The sequence below is a fragment of the Lissotriton vulgaris genome, chromosome 11 (genome assembly GCF_964263255.1).
Source record: "Lissotriton vulgaris chromosome 11, aLisVul1.2, whole genome shotgun sequence".
NCBI classification, from domain to species: Eukaryota; Metazoa; Chordata; class Amphibia; order Caudata; family Salamandridae; genus Lissotriton; species Lissotriton vulgaris.
In genome coordinates this window covers 338,316,606-338,329,611 of record NC_141699.1, presented here as the reverse complement: position 1 = coordinate 338,329,611, position 13,006 = coordinate 338,316,606, and the positions used below count along the sequence as shown (strand labels likewise).

The following is a 13,006-nucleotide window of genomic DNA, read 5'->3' as shown; positions in this document are numbered from 1 at the left end:
TAGTTCAGCACAGGAGGAGAATAACACTAGCATCGATGGTGTTAATAATCAGATTTTGTCCCAGAGCAAGGGAGAGAAATGCATAAAAGTTGGCAAGGATGAAGGCAAATACGATGATATAACCCTGACAAAAAGAAAGCAAGGATGAAAAAGAACCTGAAGGAAAGAGGTAAATGGGCAGTGACTATCTGGAGATAGGCATGAAGTGGAATCAAGATTACATAACGTTGGTATTTGGCACCCAGGACATTTGTTAGGACCACCTGGCTTTTGAGCATTGCTTAGGGTACCAGCATTTATTCTTTTACAAATTAAGCACTGAAATAAATACAACTGTTGGTATTGTGGTAAAAGTAGTCTTTAAACAGTCATCACCAGTGATAGTATTGGTGTATGGAGGTTGTCCTGGCATATAAATTAGACATGCTACTATTGTGTGAAAGAGCACTCTTTACATAGGTATTACCAGTGATAATATTGGGGGTGTGAGGTATTTCTGGCATAGCTATTACACACTTTAGTATTGTGGGAAATGGTCTTTGCAGTTATTTCCAGTGATAGTATCAGGAATGTAGGTAATTTTGGCATACTTTATAGTGTCTGTAGTGTGGGGAAAAGTAGTCTTTACACAGTTCTCACCAGTGATAGTATTGGGGTATGGAGGGTGTCCGGGCATAGAAATTACATGTGCTAGTACTGTGAGAAAGAACAATTAGCAGTTATTAGCGGTAAGAGAATCATCGATGGAGGTAGTCTTGGTATAGTTATTGCAAGTGGTAGTACCTATGGGAAAGAGTTGTTTTTACACTGTTATTACCAGTTATAGTATGGTGAGATAGAAGTAGTCTTGGCATGGTAATTACAAGTGTTAGTATGACAGAATAATTTTTACTCAGTTATTAGCATTAATAGAATAATCAATGGAGGTAGTGTTAACCTAGTTATTAAAAGTGTTAGTATTTATAGGAAAGAGTAGTCTTTCCACAGTGATTACCAGTGATAGTACTGACACTTGGAGGTAGTAGTCCTGATATAGTAATTACAAGTGTTAGTATTCTGGGAAAGAGTAGTCTTTCCACAGTGATTACCAGTGATAGTACTGACGCATGGAGGTAGTAGTCCTGACACAGTGATTACAAGTGTTAGTATTGTGGGAAAGAGTAGTCTTTCCACAGTGATTACCAGTGATAGTACTGACACATGGAGGTAGTAGTCCTGGTACAGTAATTACAAGTGTTAGTATTGTGGGAAAGAGTAGTCTTCCCACAATGATTACCAGTGATAGTACTGACGCATGGAGGTAGTAGTCCTGATGCAGTACTTACAAGTGTTAGTATTTATAGGAAAGAGTAGTCTTTCCACAGTGATTACCAGTTATAGTACTGACAGATGGAGGTAGTAGTCCTGATACAGTAATTACAAGTGTTGGTATTTATAGGAAAGAGTAGTCTTTCCACAGTGATTACCAGTGATAGTACTGACGCATGGAGGTAGTAGTCCTCGTACAGTAATTACAAGTGTTAGTATTGTGGGAAAGAGTAGTCTTTCCACAGTGATTACCAGTGATAGTACTGACACATGGAGGTAGTAGTCCTCGTACAGTAATTACAAGTGTTAGTATTGTGGGAAAGAGTAGTCTTTCCACAGTGATTACCAGTGATAGTACTGACACATGGAGGTAGTAGTCCTGATACAGTAATTACAAGTGTTAGTATTGTGGGAAAGAGTAGTCTTTCCACAGTGATTACCAGTGATAGTACTGACACATGGAGGTAGTAGTCCTCGTACAGTAATTACAAGTGTTAGTATTGTGGGAAAGAGTAGTCTTTCCACAGTGATTACCAGTGATAGTACTGAAGCATGGAGGTAGTAGTCCTGATACAGTAATTACAAGTGTTAGTATTTATAGGAAAGAGTAGTCTTTCCACAGTGATTACCAGTGATAGTACTGACACATGGAGGTAGTAGTCCTCGTACAGTAATTACAAGTGTTAGTATTGTGGGAAAGAGTAGTCTTTCCACAGTGATTACCAGTGATAGTACTGACACTTGGAGGTAGTAGTCCTCGTACAGTAATTACAAGTGTTAGTATTGTGGGAAAGAGTAGTCTTTTCACAGTGATTACCAGTGATAGTACTGACGCCTGGATGTAGTAGTCCTCATACTTTAATTACAAGCGTTAGTATTGTGGGAAAGAGTAGTCTTTCCACACTGATTACCAGTGATAGTACTGAAGCATGGAGGTAGTAGTCCTGATACAGTAATTACAAGTGTTAGTATTTATAGGAAAGAGTAGTCTTTCCATAGTGATTACCAGTGATAGTACTGACACATGGAGGTAGTAGTCCTGATACAGTAATTACAAGTGTTAGTATTGTGGGAAAGAGTAGTCTTTCCACAGTGATTACCAGTGATAGTACTGAAGCATGGAGGTAGTAGTCCTGATACAGTAATTACAAGTGTTAGTATTTATAGGAAAGAGTAGTCTTTCCACAGTGCTTACCAGTGTTAGTACTGACAGATGGAGGTAGAAGTCCTGATACAGTAATTACAAGTGTTAGTATTGTGGGAAAGAGTAGTCTTTCCACAGTGATTACCAGTGATAGTACTGAAGCATGGAGGTAGTAGTCCTGATACAGTAATTACAAGTGTTAGTATTTATAGGAAAGAGTAGTCTTTCCACAGTGCTTACCAGTGTTAGTACTGACAGATGGAGGTAGAAGTCCTGATACAGTAATTACAAGTGTTAGTATTGTGGGAAAGAGTAGTCTTTCCACAGTGATTACCAGTGATAGTACTGACACATGGAGGTAGTAGTCCTCGTACAGTAATTACAAGTGTTAGTATTGTGGGAAAGAGTAGTCTTTCCACAGTGATTACCAGTGATAGTACTGACACTTGGAGGTAGTAGTCCTCGTACAGTAATTACAAGTGTTAGTATTGTGGGAAAGAGTAGTCTTTTCACAGTGATTACCAGTGATAGTACTGACGCCTGGATGTAGTAGTCCTCATACTTTAATTACAAGCGTTAGTATTGTGGGAAAGAGTAGTCTTTCCACACTGATTACCAGTGATAGTACTGAAGCATGGAGGTAGTAGTCCTGATACAGTAATTACAAGTGTTAGTATTTATAGGAAAGAGTAGTCTTTCCATAGTGATTACCAGTGATAGTACTGACACATGGAGGTAGTAGTCCTGATACAGTAATTACAAGTGTTAGTATTGTGGGAAAGAGTAGTCTTTCCACAGTGATTACCAGTGATAGTACTGAAGCATGGAGGTAGTAGTCCTGATACAGTAATTACAAGTGTTAGTATTTATAGGAAAGAGTAGTCTTTCCACAGTGCTTACCAGTGTTAGTACTGACAGATGGAGGTAGAAGTCCTGATACAGTAATTACAAGTGTTAGTATTGTGGGAAAGAGTAGCCTTTCCACAGTGATTACCAGTGATAGTATCTGGGGAGAGGAAGGAATCCTGTCACAGACATTACCATTGGCTCCACGGATGGGAGGGACACAGAGCTGATTCACCTGTGTGTACATTTACAACAAGGACACAGTGACGGGGCTTTCTTGGCCAGTTACTGTATAGGGCTTTGGTTTGGGGTTCAGGGGAATCGGTAATGAGGAAAAACCTCCACGTTTGCTTCAGGCTTGGTTCTAAAAACTATAAGTGCCGGCACGTTAAGGGCTGCCCTTTCCGGATAGACTCGATCCGGCGCACTTTTTATGCTCAGTCCTGCAGGAATTCTAGCGCACTGAGTTGAGCAGAACAAGATGTTCCCCTAGGAGATTTATTCCACGCGCGTAGGAGGAGTTTTCATTTCAGTGAGATGACTTTTATAGCACTGTAGCTCAACCAAATTGCATTTTTGAGTGTTTTTTCTCATTCTGTTGTCTTTGTGCAGGAAAGATGCTATCATTTTAAAAGAAATCACAACTCGGGAAGATTTTCGATTACGCAGACATCACATGCAGCGATGCCCTGCAAATCACTGCAGGCTATTATGGGTCTAGCGCTGCGGGTGGGAGTATAGTTTAGAGTTTTTAAACAATGCCCGAACATTCGGATACCCAAAAAAATAAGAACAAGGCACAAAGGCAGAGACAAGTGAAGGTAGCGTGAGTAAAACAGAAACTGAGAAAATATATCACTGATTCAGTGCACGAATTAGCTACTAACCAAGGGGCTTAAACAAGTGTGACATTTTGACTAGCTCAGGTGACACCAAGCTGTAAGGATGGCCTGGAAGTGTGAGTTTTATCAGTTTGCAATACAGTAAATTACTAACCACTAGTGCTGAGCTAAAAAAAAAAATCAGACTGAGAGGGCCACTGTCTGGTGTTCTTTCATAAATATGTGCCACAACCAAGCACTGGCAAACACAGGCACAAATTAAGCACTGGATCAATCAGATGAGTGTGGCACTCCCTCCTTCATTTCTGCGGCCTCTAGGATTACATCATCTGATTTCTCTTTACTGACTTTCGACAAACTGGAATCTTTATTGTTCAGATCCCTCTCCGCCCGATGTGCTTCATATGAGGGGCACTGGTGGTCGGTCACTCCTGTATTACTACATTTGGGAAACTCGTCCATTTGTGAAAGTTACTTAAAGGTTTTTTGGACAAAGACTTCGGTAGTTCCAGTGTTGAAAAATTGTTCATTTGATCAAGTAATTCTCAGCAATTATTAGCCTATATCTCTCCTATCTTTACCACCAAAATATCTCCCAGGAACACAATACTCACTTGTCTCATTATATCAACTTTCAGTCAATTCTGTATTCCTCTGAGTCAGATATTCTTTTGCTCCACAGTACTGAATATGCTGGTGAGTTTAGGATTGTCCTCGATTAGGGTGGCTCCTCTGCCCCGATTAGGCCAGATTTGTCCAAAGCATTTAATACAGTATCCTACTTAGTTCTATTTACCCATCTTGCTGTTTGTGGTGTATGGGAAATGCTTATCCTGGTCCTCATCTTTCTTGAAGCAACCCTCCCAAGCCCTGCATATTCTGACCCTTTGCTCTGAGTTTCATTCCTCCGCCTGTGGGGTCTTTAAGGGGTGTGGGTAATTTGTGTAAAATGCGTTTGTGCAATTAAGTAAAATTTTGTGAAAATGATGCGAATGTATGCATTATTACGTGAATTGCAAACATGGCACTTAGCGCTATATATCAGTCTGAAATGCAAACTCACGTCCATTTTGGGCATGAGGGGGCATTTCTTACCCAAAAAATTTTATGTCAAAAACACAAGCATCAAATCTCAAGCACAGCGAGCAGCAGCTGCTCCCATTCTCATTGTTTGCGTTTGTCCCGCACTCTTGTGCTATGATCTTGCAGCAAACACAATTGCAATTGTAATTGTATTGATGCAGTGATTACTGCCACTGATGAGGCATTGGAGCAATTTACGTGAAGCAGCACGCTGCTCCGGAAACCAAGGTTAGTGGTTAGTTCAGTGTTATTGGTTACTGTTACTTTTTGGTATTAGTTCTTGCCACTGAAGTAAACCATTCCATATAGTCATTTAGGAACTATGTGTGCTGCACAATGGAGTACACATAGAAAGAGGAAAAACGAGGAGAAATACAGATATGTCTCGTCGTTACGCCACACCTGGCGAGGCGTATCATTATGGTGCATTCCCAGATTTACCTGGTTTGGTCAAACTGGAAGTTGTGTGGGAACACCCTCACAATACCCATGGAATACTTCCTTTGTGCAGAGTAATGCAACACAGCAATTTGCGCTGTGTTGCATTACTCCATATCTTTTAAGCCATTCCAGACCACACAAAGTGGCTTTACGTGGCTTCAAAAATATCACTTTAAGTTTGTGTTGCTCTTGCACCACCGTGGGTGGTGCAAGAGGAACACAAACTGGGTCATAAATATGGCCCTGACTGTATTCCACTCAACTCAAAAATTTCTACTGAAGAGAATAAACCAACTGAAACAAAAATGTAATTAATAATAGACCTTTTCCCTGCTCCCTTCAAGGTGGGGACATCTTCCATCAGGTTTGCATCTTTTTCACTCATTAAGCTGACTAAGTTATGCTCTAAGTCCAAGTTGTTTAACTGGTACCCCTGCTCAGTATGTTTAAGCTGTACTTGGTTCCCAAGATCACTCTCAGTATCAGACAGGTCGTACAAATAACATTCCAAGCAGGGATGCAGATTAAAGTCCCCCATCAACATCAATGCTGTATGTGCAGCAGAGCGGGAAGAAAAGAAGTCCATTAAACACTTGCTAAGGTCCCTGATCACCTCATTTGTCTTCCTCCCACGAATTGCATTATAGACATTAACAGCCAAAATCCTTGGCTTATTTTTAAATGACAAGAGAACACAAGAAGTAAGGGCGAATTTGTGGTGATCACTTCATCATTGAGCTTCAAGTCCAGTTTGATTAACACCGCTAACCCCCTCTGGCTCTACCCCAGGTAGCGGGAATAGCTTTGGAGTAGTAAGTAATATAGCCATCTAAATAGAAAAAAACCTCCGCCTCCCATGTCTCTTGTAAACTAACAACATCAAAACAATTGAGGAACTTGCCACAGCTCTCATCACAGATCTTGCTATGTGCCCTGCAATGCTCCTGCCTAACACCTTCAGATCTTTTACAGCTTAAGTGCTGCTGCCTTTACCCTGATTTGGGTTATCTACCTCTTGCCCCAGTCAATCTAGCTCATTTAGCCCACTCAGGGGGACACAACGATTAGTCAAAGGTATATGCAATGCCTGCCCTGAGGATCACTCCAATGAGGCCCCATCCCCTATCCAAGTTAACCCCCTCCTGACCCTCACTCCCAATCCCATTTAAAAAAGAACTCTAGAAGAAGCACTGTGATACTACTCTGATCGACTAAATTAATCTTAAAGTTCCTCAAAATAGAACCCGTTCTCCGAGCGTCATGAAAATTCACCACAATACAATCCCCTTCATGGATTTTCGAGGTGTTCCCAAACCAGCCCACATCCGCGTCCATATAATCTCCTTAAGCAAAGCCTGCCTGATGTTAGGATTGACCCTCCTGTTATATTCATATGCTTATTGTTTTCTTATGACTTGTGTTAAGTATGTAGAATCTTGGGGTTACTAGGATACTGTGGCTGGAGGGTTGGTTGGACTGTTACAAAGCTGATGTGGGAAGGTGAAGCTGTGTCCCAGAGGTCCCTGCATTTGTACAAATAGACCAACTCCTACGAACTCAACAGTGTTGGTGTCTCTCTTCAAAACCTCCCAGCCAGCCAATGTTCAACCTCATTGTTAAGTTGCTTGCGACTTTCCATTTCAATTTGTTTTAAGAGTGGGTCATTGGCCAAGACAATGACATACAGGGTGGATGCAGGAGGTAATTGAACAGACACCTGACATGGAGCATTACCCGGGGAAGACTTGCCTACCATACCAGAGCCCTGACATGAATTGCACTCTACTGGGTGTAAGTCGGGTGGAAATGGGGGGTCCTTCCTCCTGTCATCCCAATAGGGGCCCCCTATGTCACATACTGCCCCCCCCTGCCTCCCCGCGTTGTTAAAGGGGTACTGAAGGATATTGGTTTTAGTTCACCCTTCACAGTTCTTGAACAATTTCCAACCAAGTTTGAAATGCGTGAAACCCTTCCACTTAGCTTTCTGCTTTTCACTGTGGAGCGCCCAGCGATGGAATTGCACTTCGAGATATGCAAAGCATGCTTTTATTCATTACAAGTCCTCGGCTGATTCTACTCAATGGACACTCGATGGCTCTTTTCCAAGGCATTCTATCTTTGCCTTTTGCTCCAGTTTCAAATTGACAATTACAATTATTTTGTAAAGAAATAAGAAATGCCTAGAGCAGGCTGGAATCCTTTTACTTCTGCTTAGCCAGAGAAAATGTAAACAAGTCGGGCTGAAAAAATAGGTCAAAGCTAAAATGCGATGCATACCTGTAAAAACAAGCATTGATACCTCCAATGGGTTTTGCTTTTGTATGGCTCACACACAGACATGCACTGACATATAACACACATTGATGTATGTATACAAGAGTACATAGTCATCCATGACCCCGGAAACCTACATAATCATACACATTGACAAGCATAGAGAGTACCAGACATGTCAGCACCAGTGATCATAGACCTAACAGCATCTATGCAGAGAGGTCACCTGAAATTGCATTTCACCTGCACACATGTAACAGACCTAGAGGTACCAATGCACACACACCAATACTCAGATGCTCTCTTACTCACTTAAATACATGCACACAAGCACACATGCACATAGCATATGTGCAAACACACACAAAAACCCACTCAACACGCAAGTAGTTCCCAAGCAGGTTTACATGGATGACCAGGTTTACGGACAGAGAAATGGAAGGACAGACATATGCATTCTTTGTGTACACTTTGGCCCTGATTATGAGGAGAGTTGTAATGGAAATTCTGTCAAAAATCATCAGGGTTCCCGTCTCATAATCTGCTCCTCTACATCGAGCTGCCTTTGGGCCCAGCATTGTGGGAGTTTAAGTGCTGCCAGAACTGGAGACTTCAGAACATGCTTTCCTCAATGATCAGCACCCTAAAACTAAAACTCCAGTCATATACATTCTTCTTAACATACATTAGAAATAATCTGACACACCCCTCTGGACTACCCATTGTTTCAGGTTGTGGCTCTCTACTCATGCCAATATGCCAGTACATCAGCATTTTTCTCAAACCCTTTGTTCCTTTGACTCGTTCCTATAGCCTCTGATTCAACTTATAGTGGGTATGACCTCTGACAACACACAGGCTCTTCTGGTGACTGCTTCTTTCTGCCGCTCGAGTAGATTCTACTCGACCAGTAGCTTCCTCAACATGAACGGAAGGTTTCTCTATGTGAGCAGTCGTAGCCATCCGCGACTGCCCGCATTGAGAAATCTCGCCGAAAGGTGGCCTGGAGTAATATTTTCCTTGCTCACACGTTGGCGAGCTAGGAAAAAACTCTGTTCCGCAGAGTGGAGTTTTTTGGAACTCCACACACTAGGCGGACCATGGGGTGGGAAAAACTCCATAAACTCTGCGAGTGGATCAGAATTTCACGTCCAAGCCTACTCTTTTTTGGTTTATGCGCACTGTATGTATTTCAGCAGCACTTTTTGCTGTCACTTATTCTCACTTGCATTGCACCATCACACTTAGCATTTCAGTATTGTTTGGAATTGCCGTGTAAATATTTGATTTATTATATCTGTTCTATTTTCACCCTCATTTGCTGCAAACTGGATTTTCTGTATATCCCTGCCTATTCATTTCTTTTGCTTGAATGATCTCCTTTGGAACACAGTTTATATCTTAAGAACTGGTGGCAAACCAGCAACCCAAATTAGTGTGACTGGTACCACACTTCTGTTTGCCACTGTTTGCGCGATGAAAGAATACCACAGATTGGGTGGCGGCCTTCCACTAATGAAAAAACTGATTATGACTCCCTAATGTACACCGGAACACACAGCATATTGGGGAACCATGACATCTTAACAATGACAATACTTTCCTCTTTACAAATACAATCCTATTGCTCACCATCCTAGTGGCAGTTCCGCCACCCATCAATGGCATGGTAACATTTTTGCTAGGGGTTTCCCCATTACTGAACCCTATGTTTGCACGTGAAATTGCTGCTGACATTTTAAAAACATAAAATGTGGCAGATTTCCTCATCAGCTATGTTTAAATTTAAAAAAACATGTATGTGCCTGGTGTATGCAGAACACCATTCTCATCTTAGTATGTCAATCAATTTAGCCCTAGTGAAATGACAGACTCACAAATACAGACAGATAAAATTATAAACTTTAGAAACATTTTTCTTATTTTTTGCCTGCTTCTAAAATCTAAATTCATCAAAATGCACTTTATTCCTATTATAGGACAAAGTGTGTTCACTGTATATTTAGAATCAAAGTATGATAGTGGGGTCGGTGCATCTCAACATTCCTGTAGACGGCTATTATGTGTGTGTTTGTGTATTTTAGGATTCTTTATTTTAGATATAGCACCTTTTTGCATGTGGGGATTGATACAGGTCAGAGCGCCCAAAATGAGATGCTGCTTCAGAAACTGTTCCTGCAAGCCTTGCACCTGTGGAAATGTGTTACTGTGGGGCAAGCCATGGTGTAACAGGCAGCCGCGGCCGGCAGTGGGAGTACCTGCAGGGCGGTGACGTGAGGAGGGGGAGGGGCAGGGTGGGGGGTAGTAATGTATGGATTACGGAGTTTTACAAGTAAGTAAACATTTAAATAAATAAAACGAATTCCGTTGCGCGCACTGCATTGCATTTGGTTATGCAGTGCACTCAACGAAATTCGTTTTATTTATTTAAATGTGTACTTACCTGTAAAACTCCGTAATCCATACATTACTACCCCCACCTTGCCCCTCCCCCTCCCCATGTCACCCACTGCCCGCCGTGGCTGGTAGCAGGTGCAGATAGATATGTATCCCTAATTCGGAGAAAGATTTGCTGGAATCTGTACGTGGCTCTCCTCCCATATCCCTATGGCAGATACGACTTACCACAGCTGTGTCAATAGAGAAGGGGCGATGAAGACACACTACAGAAACACTTTCTTCCTGCATTACAAACATGGACGTCGTTTAGGGGTCGCAGTGACGGTCCCTGGCTTGCTCATTGTTACCCCTGGCACTGCCTTTACTCCCTCTGACCTCAGAGGTGGTAAAATCAGAGCCTGAAACACAGTGGCAGCTCACCCTAATGGACTCGTTTGGTGGTCCACTTAGTTTTCTGTTAATTGTTTATCACATAAATAGTAAATAATATTATTCACTATTAGTGTACAAAAATGGAGTATAATTAATTTAAATATGACCTTATATGCCAGATACTGTAAGTAAAAAATGCTTTTAAATGCATGTTGTATGCATGCTTGTAGGGGAGTGTGTTTATCTGAGAGAGAGTGCGTGAATGTATGTGTATGTTTAAGCATGTGAATCAAAGTAAAGTTCAAATGGTATGGGATGTCACTTCCGCTACCCCAGCCATTTTGGTGAATTGATGCCCATCACTCATGAATTGCCTGTGAGGTGGGGTGCAGATTTACATTCCTATCCCTAAGGTATGGGTGTAAAAGTGTTCATTAACCATGTACTTGTCCATTGAGGCATCCACATACACATACTTCTCACAAAGATGGCAATGTGTGAGGGCGGGAGCGTGTTGGCTTTACCAGGCCTCCTCACCATACCCAAGTGGCTCATGGGTGCAAATGCATAACAGAGCAGTGGCCATGTTTCTCCTGCCTTTCAATAAGTGGAGGATGATCCAAAAATAACCATGCTGCCTCTGCTCAGCACTTTGCTCTTCCACTGTCTTTAGGCCCCAAATGCGAGCCAGGAACTGTACACTCTGAAAATGCACCTGAATATGTGTAGACAGAGTGACAGGAGCTGTGCGTGGGGGCAGCTGCAGTGGAATAACTTAGGCCCTGGCACTTATATTTCTACAAACTAAGCACTGAGACCTCCCTACTCGCTGCCACAGACGTCATCCCCACCCTCCTCGACCACGGCCACACCACTGCTCTGATTCTACTAGACCTGTTGGCAGCTTTCTACGCCGTCTCCCACCCCACTCTTGCAACCAGACTACACGACATTGGCCGAGAAACCGCCCTCGACTGGATACGATCATTACTCTATGCCAAAATTAAAAGGATCAGACTGCCACCCTTCCTCTCTGAACTCACGGAAATCAACTGCGGAGTCCCACAGGGATCATCGCTCACCCCAACCCTCTTCAACATCTACATGGCCCTCCTCGCCACCATCGTCCGCCAGCACTGCCTCAGCATAGTATCCTACGTCAACGACACCCAGCTCATCCTCTCCCTCATGAAGGACCCCACCACCACCAGACTCAACTTCCAGGAAGGAATTCAACACGTCACAGCCTGGATGAGCAACAGTTGCCTAAAGTTCAACTCGGAAAAGTAAGAAGTCCTCGTTCTTGGAACCCCCCCCATTGACATGGAATAACACTTGGTGGCCCACGACCCTCAGCAGCCCCCAAACCCCACAGACCACGCCGGTAACCTCAGCATCATACTCGACTCCTCCATCTCCATGAACCGACAGGTCAACGCCGTCGCCTTCAGCTGTTTCAACACTCTCCGCATCCTCCGTAAGACCTTCAAATGGATCCCCCCCGAGTCAAGGAAGACAGTCACCCCCTCGCATTCGTCACCAGCAGGTTGGACAATAGTAATCCCCTCTCTCTGGCATAAACAACTCCCTACTCCGCAAGCTCTCTTGACTATACAGAACCCCGCTGTCAGACTCGTCCTCGGCATCCCTCGACATGAGCGCATCAGCCTACACCTATGGAAGCTCCAATGGTTCCCCATCGAGAAGAGAGTCACTTTCAAGATACTCACCCACGCCTACAAATGCCTAAACAACACCGGACCCCAATACCTCAATGACAGAATCATCCTGCAGGTACCCAAAAGGAACCTCCGATCCGGTGTTTTCGCCCAAACTCCACGCATCCACAGAGCCAAAGCAGAGGGTGTTCCTTCTCCTACATCGCGGCAAAGACCTGGAACGAGCTCCAGATCGACATCAGACGCGCCCTCTCCCTGAACACCTTCAAGAAGACTCTCAAGACCTGGCTCTTCGCCTGAAGAGAAATGTTGCCCCACCCCAGCACCTTGAGAGCCCCACGGGTGATTAGTGCGCTTACAATTCCAAGATTGATTGATTGAAGCACTAGATTCAACTAACAAACTATCTTTAAAAATAAATCTAATTTTATCAATTTTAAGATAAATTAATTGAGGCCAGGAAATACAAAGTGCAGTTAATGGATGAGGGGCAGCTACTTGCCAAGATAAAGAAAATCTCTTACTGTCGACAATACTTCTCAAGAAGAATTTGAGGAAGCGTTAATTTTATGAGTATATTGTTGGGGATTGGCTACTCTTAATTGCTTTTTGTAGAT

General features: G+C 42.8%; 1 protein-coding gene across 1 annotated transcript in view; it reads right to left on the bottom strand.

The window, feature by feature from the left end:
• Window positions 1-13,006, bottom strand: part of SRRM4 (serine/arginine repetitive matrix 4) — a 246,434-nt gene that overhangs the window by 111,388 nt on the left and 122,040 nt on the right. The gene's annotated exons all lie outside the window — the stretch shown is intronic.